Genomic DNA, 11254 nt, shown 5'->3' on the forward strand with positions numbered 1-11254 from the left:
CATCAAAGCATGCATAATTTAACCACATAGCATATCATGAAAGCATGCATATTTTAAACACTAAATATAACATCAAAGCATGCATAATTTAACCACTTAGCATATCATGAAAGCATGCATATTTTAAGCACTAACTATAGCATCAAAGCATGCATAATTTAACCATATATCATAACATAAGCATGCATATTTTCAGCTCATATCATATTATCAAAGCATGCATAATTTAACCACATAGCATATCATGAAAGCATGCATATTTTAAACACTAAATATAACATCAAAGCATGCATAATTTAACCACTTAACATATCATGAAAGCATGCATATTTTAAGCACTAACCATAGCATCAAAGCATGCATAATTTAACCATATATCATAACATAAAACATGCATCTTTTGAACTCATAACATATTGTAAAATTTCTCATTTTATATAGCTCACAAGCATACATGTCTAAGCATAAAAGTGTATCATGTGCTCATCCAATCATAAGAAACAATGTAACATGATTAACTTGGGTACTAAGCTTCCTAATCCCTTAGGTTCTTATCTTGGCCGAAACCCTCTTAGGTGCCAATCTAGGTTTTAACAACATCCAAGCATGTAGAACCTAGTTCATCCACATATCATTCTTATAGGAAGTATTATAAACAAGATTTACTTGGACTCCAAGTTCTCCAAGTCCTTAAACCTCATTTGGCCGAACCTTAACAAGTGTGAAACAAGGTTCTAAATGACATAAATCATGGAAACCCTAACCATATTTATAGCATTTATTTCAAGGAATATGGTAAGCACAATTGAGTTAGTTCCTAACTCCTTTAAGCCCTTAACATTAGGTCATGGCCGAAATTTACAAGTACCCATTTAGGGTTTCAAGCAAGCATACAAGCATGTGAACTTACCCTAACATCATGTATAAATTCATAAGTGGCCTCATACAAGTAGTCATGGCCGAAACTTCCCTTAGCATCAATTTAGGTCACTAACAACATATAGCATGTAAATTTTAGCTTTCTACATTTCATATTTCATGGAGAGTGACATGAGCATGTTCAAGTAAGTTCTAGGGTTTCTAAAGCATGTATTCCCTTCATGGCCGAGACTCAAAGTGTCCATTTGAATCATAGTTAAATGTATAAGCATGTGAACACAATCAACATGTTATCTCAATTTCATAAGAAGCATCTTTAACACATGAGGTCTAAATTTTAAGGTTTCTAGGTCTTTAAACCCTACATGGCCGAACCTTATCAAGCATGGAATTTGTTTAAATGGCATAAAAGCATGGAAAGTCATAACACATTTCATAACATGTATAAAAGTCAAGCACTATAAGCATACATTCAAGTTGTGTCTTAGGTTTCCTAGGTTTTTCCTTTCTTTATCTCATAGCATATGTTTGGCCGAAACCTTCCAAGTCTTTAAACTAGGTTTTAGGTGGCCTAAAGTATGGAAAATCTAAACAAGTTTCATGGCAAAAATATTAAAGAAACTATACGTATAAGTTTGGTTCACAAACAAGCTATGACCCTTATGGTCTTAATTAACATATATTATGCAACCAATTTTCCTATACTCTAATTAAGCATGGGAGCATCAAACAACTTTCATATCTTATTATCATGGAAGTTTTGAGCATGTTAAAAATCTGTTTAAGCTATTTTAAAGCATCCACCTTACCATGGCCGAAACTTTAGAAGTGATGTTCATGAGTTTCTATCAACATACAAGCATACAACTCTTTGAGAAACTTTATATTCTATCATATAAACATGGTAAGTTTAAATTCAAAGTCTTCCTAACCCTAAACCCTTCATTGGCCGAAACTTGTGAGTGGGATACTTTTAGTTCCAAGTAACCATCAAGTATGAAAACGATAATGGATCCTTAACCATTTATTTAGAGGGTTTTGTGCAAGTTAGGTAACCAATTAAGTTCCTTAGCCCTTACAAAACCTTTTTGGCCGAAACTCTAGGGTTAGATACATCCCTAATCCAACAACATATATATATAAAAATATGAGAGAAAACCTTCTTACAAAGCATAGAAAAATTATCATGAATCAAAGCTTATATTAAACATTCCTAGGATCACAAGTCCTTCCTTTGGCCGAATTTTTTCACAACTTTGTTCTAGGTTTTAAAATCCTCATAAAATTAAAAAACACATAAAAAAATCCCTTGTACCACAGGTGAGGGGAAGCTTACATCCTTTTCGCTTGTGGTTCTAAAGTGTGGTGATGGAAGAAGAGGTCTCTTCTTCTTGTTCTCCTCCTTTGATTTCCTTTGGTAGCCCTCCTTTGTATCCTAGGAGGAACTTTGTTTTGGGGCCGAAAATGGAGGAGAGGGGGCTGAGGTTCTCGGTGAGGGAGAGGGGAGAATGAGAGAAATGAGAGAAAATAAAATCTTTTCTTTACATACTCTCTTTTATGTTAAGGGGGAATAGGTAGCAAACTTGGTTTTTGCTTTCCTTCTCCCTTAGCCCTTTTTTTTCATTTTTTTCTTTTTATTTTATTTATTTATTTGTTCTCATCATTCATGATGAAACAAGGGGGAATGAATCTCCTTAATTCCCTCCTTTAAGTCACGGCAAAAGAAGAAGAAGAGGAAGAGAAAAGAAGGAAGGCAAGTTGCCTTTCTCTTACTCTTTTCTTATTTTCCTTTGGCTAGCTTCTACTCTCACCCTTATCATGAGTTTCCCTCCTTTTCTATCAATATATTATTCCTATCCCAACTGGTTATTACCCATTAATCTTATCATTTACATCATGAGAGGTTCAAGGTTCAATCCTTGACCATTCCCTATTTTTATTTCTTTTTATTTCTTTTTGGTTCAACATTCTACTAATATTTTTCTAAGGCAAATTCATCATTCTCATATTTATCTTAAAAGCTTAGTGGGTGTTACAACCTAGGTGGACCTTTACATGTTTCGGCCACCCTTAGTAGGTTGATATTGAGATCCAATTATGACTCTCTAGGTGCTTCACTTTGCCATGATATGAATTAAGAGATGCTAACTTATGTTCCATGCATTCTTATGTGTTCCATGTTATGTTGAATGTTCATTATGTATGCTGATGAATCATGCATAAAAATATCTTCTATAATATGTAAAATGTTCAAGTATGTATGCTTTATGAAATGAAAAGAAAAGGCCTAAGAGATGCTTCCCTATTGTTGGGACTAAGAGCACTCTTTATGACAAGCTAAGTGAAAGGCCTAAGAGTTGCTTCCCTATCAAGTGGGACTAAGAGCACTCTCTATGTTATGAAAAGTTATGAATGACATGTACATGATATGTATGAATGACATGTACATGATATGTATGAATGACATGAATATGATATGCTATGAATGACATGTACATGATATGTATGAATGACATGAATATGATATGTTATGAATGACATGTATATGATATGCTATGAATGACATGAACATGCTATGCTATGATATGATATGTATATGACATAATATTTTACTTTGTATGGCTTGTACCAAAAAGGGTGGGCTCCTTATGCGCCCCTAGGTCGATGGACTAAGAAACGGGCCTAGTAAAGGATGAGCTCCTTACGTGCCCCTAGGTCGAGCTACAGGCCTAGTTTTCCTAGTAGGTTCAAGACTAGTTACCTTGGGTCTACTTAGGATGCGTGCATTTATGTATGTATGTGGTACTAAGCCGGGCCCCCTCATGTTGAGATTATTTTTAAGTACTATATGATATTATTTTTAAGACATTTTTGCACATGACATGAAGCATGTTTTGAAAAGCATCTTGCACATGACATCATCCATGATTTAAAGGACATCTTGCATATATGTTTAGGATATGGAATGATATGATATGATGCTTTCTCACATGCTATGATAGGATGTTCTTTATACTATGATATGATATGTCATGATGCTTATTTTTACGATATGACATGATATGTGATGATGTTTACTTTACATTATGATATGAATGCCAATTATGCCATGATAAGTTTATGTCATGATATGATGTTTATTTTATGCTATGATATGATAAGTTTATGACAAGATATGATGCTCACTTTATGCTATGATATGACTTTTGTTTATGCCATGATATGATTTCCATTTATGCCATGATATGAGTTTCATTCATGCTATGATATGTGATATGATTACTCTTATATGTTATGTACGATTTTTGTGAGTAGGAAAGAATCTTACTGAGCCTTGTGTGCTCATAGCTTACTTTCCTTGTACCACAGATAAAGGTAAAGGATGGATAAACTAAAGGAGCAGTAGGAGGGGCAAAAGATGTGTGTGGTGGTGGCTTGGCTAAAGAAAAATAAATGACCTGCTTATGTTTATTTTATGTTGATGACTTGCATGACTATGTTATTCTTACTTATGCTTATGTTAGGAATGGATGATTATGATTCCTTAAGTTTATAACATGCTGAGCATATTGGTATGATTAGTTATGTTTTAAATGAACAATTACTTCCGCTGTTTTGATTAGAAAAATGAAAAAGAAAACTATTTGTATGTACGCTATGTAAAGAAAGAAGAAAGTAACCCCGTCCTCACTAGGCAGGAGTGGAGGGTGGGCGTTACAATCAGGGCAAGGTTTAGTCAGTACAAACTTATAGCTTTCAGCAATAAGAACAATGTCCAGATTCCTTTTCCAATCTATGTAGTTAGGACTAGTAAGTCTGTTCTCTTTTAGTATGATAGCCAGTGGGTTGAAAGTCATCCTAAGAATCACAAATAACTTTTGGTCAGAACTCTAAATTTAGAATAATATTGATTTCTCAAACAATACTATTTTAAATTAACCAACACCGAAAAATACCGTAAATTTTGTATGCCATGATTGTGTGGACGTATACAAATTCAACATTTGTAAAAGGAGGGTTTAACCCATTAATTTTATTATCTTGTCTACCTAACTTTTTGACAAATAAAATTAATAGTTGGTTTCCTTTGGTCACACGAATAATAGCAGTGACTCCGATGGGGAGGATACTATTAGACGTGCCTAAGTGTATACCATTACTTGACACTAAGTCCATTAATAAGATTGTGCCCCTTCCGATGGGGAAGATCACACGCTCTTAATTAACTTCCTATAGTCATCCAAAATGGAAGTTTGTTCTAGTGATCCGCAAACAAGCTCATCCGATATGATGGAAGTCACTCAGAGCCAACGCGCAAGTTTGTTTGCATCACTTACAAATCAGTAATGGAGACCGTGGAATTTATTTAAAAATAAATCCCTCTCCCACTTAGTTATTTAAAGTGAGGAATTTTGACTATGCTAGTCTACTTAACATGCATACTAACAATCACACGCAGTGATAACATAAAAGGTAATAAACAGAAAAACTAATTTTCAACTATTATGGCTTTTATCTATTGTTGTCCTCCGTGTGTCGCCAACCCTAGCTGCTGCCATCTTTGGCCACTGCCACCGGGTCTAGTTGTCGCATCCTTCTTGCTCCTTGTTCCGCTGCGCCTCTGGTCCTCAAAAGGTTCCACGCCTTGTAAGATTCGATCCGCGACATAAATAGAATTTTACATTTTTCGATCCTATATTCCTCAAAGGAATGTACATGTAAACTAGATCGAACATAAAATAAAAATTTACATCCATCGATCCTATATTCCATAAAAGGAATGTACATGTAACTAGATCAAAAATAAAATCATAATAAAACTAAATACAGCTCCTGCTGTATTTTATAATACAATCATGCACACACATAAATGCCATTGACATGTCCAAGGGTCCAATCACACACATAAAAACTATAAGCCATAATAGTTGGATCCTGCATCCACAAAGTTATCACATCCTACTATTAACCTGCCTAAATTATGTATGACATGTGCATAATTAAACTAATACCAAATACACAGAGGCAAAACCCTAGCTCTGATACCAATTGTTGGTTGCTAATGGTTCCACTGTACAAAAATTTTGTACAAAGGTCTGAACCTTTTCCTATCTACCATGTGTTCTTTTAAATTAAACTTGGATCGCCTGCGGAACTTAACACGTTTGATCCAAAGTTTAATCTATTTGTTCTTTTAGGATTAGAGTTGGATCTCCTGCGGAACTTAACACGTTCGATCCAAATCACCTAGGTTATTAATTCCATTAAATATTAATTTCCAAAATTGGCTTCCAGGACTGCATGGCGAGGCACATGACCTTCTTGGATATGGGAACAACCACCACCGCCTAAATAAAGCCTTTTAAGGAAAGCTAATATTTAATTTCCTTAAATAACTTTAGGTCAACCAAAAAGAACAATCAAATCACAAGGAAAAGAAAAACAAAGAACACAACATCGAAAACAAATCCGAAATACTAGAATCGCATGCCTCTTGTATTTGATATTTTTACATGAAGATAAAACTATTATGATGCGGAAATTAAATACTAGTATACATTTTCTTTTGCAAGCAAAAACCTCTAGGTCTTCTACCGTATTCCTCTTCTAACCTCGGACATTGTGTGGGCAACGATCTTCCGAGATGAGAAACCACCAAAGCACCTTCTTCTCCTCCTTGCAAGATTCGGCCAAACCAAGTGCACCTCCAAGGAAGAAGAGAAACCACCAACCAAGCTCCAAGGGATGAAAGCTTTCTCTCCTTCTTCTCCAAGCTAGAATCCGGCCACCACTTGATCTCCAAGGAAGATGTGAGGTTCAGCCACAAAGGATGGAGAGAAGAGAAAGGGGATGGTCGGCCACACCAAGGAAGAAAAGAGGGAGAAAATAATAGAGGTTGTTCACCTTGAACGCTCTCCAAACCCCCTCTTTTATAATCCTTAGCTTTGACAAATAAGGAAATTTAATTATAATAAAATTTCCTTAACTTTCCTTGACATGAATTAATTAAGAAAAATTAAACAAAATTTCCTAAACCTTCATGTCATGGCCAGCCACATCATTAAGAGCAAACAAGGCAATTTCAATCAACAATTAAAATTCCTTATTTGTCTTCGGAAATTTTAAAAAATAAAATTTTCTTTTAAAATCCCTTCATGGTTGATAAAAAGAAATCTCTATAATTTTAATTTTTCAACATGTGAATAATTTACAAAGAAGAAAAATAAAATATCTTTCCAATCTACAAATAAGGAAGAGATCTAATCTCTTTCTTTAATCTTTTGTAGATCCTTTTTAAAAAGATATTTTAATTTTTAATCTCTCCAATAAATTATATCTTTCACATAAGAAAAATTTAAAATTGAAATTCTTTTTAATTTAATGGGGGTCGGCCACCTAAGCTTGGGTTCAAGCTAGGGTCGACCACCCATGAACCAAGGCTTGGCCGGCCCTAGCTTGATCCACAAGCTAGCTTGGTCGACCCCTACATCATGGGTATGAAGGTGGGTATAGGTGGGTATAGTACTCTATAAATAAGAGGCTACGATAGGGACCGAGAGGAGGAATTGGTTTTGGTCTCCCGATAAAATTAAGCATCCCGTGTTCGCCCCGAACACACAACTTAATTTTATCAATAATAATTCATTCCACTAGAGAACTATTATTGAACTATCGCACCAATCCCAAATTACATTTTTGGGCTCCTTCTTATTATGAGTGTGTTAGTCTCCCTGTGTTTAAGATGTCGAATGTCCACTAATTAAGTGAGTTACTGACAACTCATTTAATTAATATCTTAATCCAAGAATAGTACCACTCAACCTATCGTCATGTCGGACTAAGTCCACCTGCAGGGTTTAACATGACAATCTTTATGAGCTCATCTTGGGGACATTATCAACCTAGATCACTAGGACACAATTTTCTTCTATAATCAACAACACACACTATAAGTGATATCATTTCCCAACTTATCGGGCTTATTGATTCATCAAACTAAATCTCACCCATTGATAAATTAAAGAAATAAATATCAAATATATGCGTTTGTTATTATATTAGGATTAAGAGCACACACTTCCATAATAACTGAAGTCTTTGTTCCTTTATTAAGTCAGTATAAAAGAAAACGACCTCTGATGGTCCTACTCAATACACTCTAAGTGTACTAGTGTAATTATATAGTTAAGATAAACTAATATCTAATTACACTATGACCTTCCAATGGTTTGTTCCTTTCCATTTTGGTCGTGAGCTACTGTTTATAATTTATAAGGTACTGATAACATCATCTTCTGTATGTGACACCACATACTATGTTATCTACAATATAAATTAATTGAACAACTACAAATAGATGTAGACAATTTGACCAAATGTGATTCTTTATTCAAAATAAATGTTTACAAAAGCTTAGGCTTTCAGTATACACTCTAACAGAGTCCACTGGTGGTTTCCTTTTTGGAGGTGGAGAAACCCGTCTTACAGTTTATCAAATACAAACATAAAAGAATGAAAGTAAATACAGCTTGTAATAAAAGAAATACAAATAAAAACTTTGTGGAGCCGATCCGGAAGTCCTGAACGCAACGCACCCTTCCTAGAGCTTCCTCAGTAGCAAAGCATCACATTATAAGCTTCCTTTTGAGCACACGAAATATAAGTAGTAGAAGAAGTGATGTTTTGAACATAGAGCCTTCATCTCCTTTTATAGAGTTAGATCATATTCTTATTTGGATCAACTCTTATCTGGATAAAGTTATATCTAGACGAAGCATATCTGGATAAAGCAATATATGGATCAAGTCTTATCTCTATTCACATCATCTGGCTTATCCTTATCCTCATCCAAATCATAAAGATAAACCAGATCTTTTATCATATCATCTTTTATATCAATATTTCATAACTCAGTAATTTGGACCAAGCCCAGTTAATCTACCAAATCGTTGGTTCAGTCTATTGAACCAGTTTGGGTCTGGTTTTACTTGAGTCAGGTCCAGTTCATCCATTGGTGTTTGTCTTCTCTCTGTTTTGCTTTCAGCTCCAGATTCCTACAAAATAACCATACAAACACAAACAAACAACCTACCCTATATCTGTAAGTCTACCTGACCCACTAGGCTTACCTTTTGCTTGGAGGGCCCTCCTCCAAGTCTACCACCTAATGGTCAATCTCTTAGGATTAAGCTGCACTCCTATAAGTCTACCCGACCTACTAGGCTTCATGCTTGGACAACATCCAAGACTTTACTATTACCTAAGATTACCTCCCCTTAAGATTTCGACTGCCTAGCTTCACTCACCAAAACTTCCATCACCTAAGGTTACCTCCCCTTAGAGTTTTCACCACCTAACTTCACTCACTAGAACTTCCACCACCTAAGGTTACCTCCCCCTAGGATTTTCACCACCTACCTTCACTCACTAGGATTTCCACCACCTAAGGTTATGCCCTCCTAGGATTTTCAATACTTACCTTCACTCACTAGGATTTACCTTTGTCTAAGTTTTGATTTTTACTAGTCATCTAGTCCTAACTAAACTTCTTTATTTCAAATATTAAATTTTATTTAAATAAATTCTTGATCAAATCAATCAAACTTGAATATATTATTAAATATTAAAACTCTTAAGCTGATTGCAACAAAAGATCTAATCTAAATATATGACTCTACCTTCAACCTTTCTTGCATTGTTATTTATTTATTTTATTAATATTAACACGTGCATCTTTGATGCATGGTTATTATTTATTTATTTTTAATATTAACACGTTCGCTTGATATGTTTATTAATATATCTTATCTTAATAATTTATCTTGTTATTAATAATTTATACTTTAAAAAATGCAAAATAAAAAAAAAATCATAAAATTAAAAAAGAATACTAATAATAATACTATATATATATGGTTAATTTTATAACCGAGGATAATATACTTAAACTATATAAATTAATCTTGTTTAATTATCTAAATATAGTTTTGATACACTATTTCTTTATATAATTATTATTATATTTTAAATATTGTATCAAAATTATTACTTTTATTAATGAAAAATTATATAAAATTAATAAAATAAAAATAAAAAATGATAAAATTTATATAAATACACAAAAATATGTAAAAAAATCTAGAAATATAAATTATATAAAAATATAAAATATTATTAAAAAATAAATATCATAGAAGTGTGGTGATAATTATGCAAAATGATAAATTTATTAAGATCATAAATTTAATGACAATTATATAAAATGATAAATTTATTAATGACATAAATGATAACTTTTAATTTTAGATCATAAATAAAAAAAAATAGAAGTAAGAAAAAAAATCAAATTCTTATTTTTAGCTTTTGAATAAAAGTTACATAAATTAAAATAACAATTAACATTCACAAACATTCAAAGATACTTCCATGTTACTAGAATCTAAAAATACGCTCAGTAAAAGCTCTACTAAAAAGTGCTTAGTATTGCTATGATAATTCTTAAGCAAAATATTATTTATGTTGTTATTGGTATTATATATATTATATGATGTTATCATTATTAAGTAAAATATTAAGTCGGACTTGAGAAGCATTTATGGGTTGCAAATAAATTGCTTTGGCCAACAAAAATTGCTGAAAACTAATTTGGTTAATGGCTAGACTGATTTCTACTCGATTTTATTACCATTAATAGTAAAGTAAATCAAATCATAAATTTCAATTTAACTTGCTTAATAGTATCATATATATTTATCAGGTAAATCTATTTTCAATAATCAAATATTTATAAAGTTTATTTTAAAATGTACATACACCAAAGAATTATTTTTAAAATTTAAATAAAAAGATAAAAATAAAAAAGATCCCAAATTATGTGAATTATCAAAAGGACATTTTTTTATAAAAAATAATTTAAAAAATATCCACATTTTATTTCTAAAATTCCTCCTTTTTAATAGTGTTGTAGTAACTATCAATAGCTCCTATAATGGGTAGAAGGTATTAAAATAGTTGTTATAAATATTTAAAATGCTTTTGATGAACTTTAAATATTTTTGATTAAATTGATAAAAAAGTATTTTAATAAAATAGGATTCAGTTTATAATTTAGGGTTTAAAATTTTAAGATTTAAGATTTCACTATAATTGTACAGTTATCGATAATTACTATAACATGTAAAATTTATATGGTAATTTTTATAATATATAGAAACTATTTGATAACGGTTACCTTAATTAAAATTACTATATACAAATTACTACATATCAAAATTCTTCTATACGGTCAAAATTATTTAAACTAAATTAAAGTTATTTTAAATTAATCAAAATTATTTTAAAATATTTATAATTTAATTCTAAAACCTAAATTTTA

The sequence above is a fragment of the Zingiber officinale genome, chromosome 9B (genome assembly GCF_018446385.1).
Source record: "Zingiber officinale cultivar Zhangliang chromosome 9B, Zo_v1.1, whole genome shotgun sequence".
NCBI classification, from domain to species: Eukaryota; Viridiplantae; Streptophyta; class Magnoliopsida; order Zingiberales; family Zingiberaceae; genus Zingiber; species Zingiber officinale.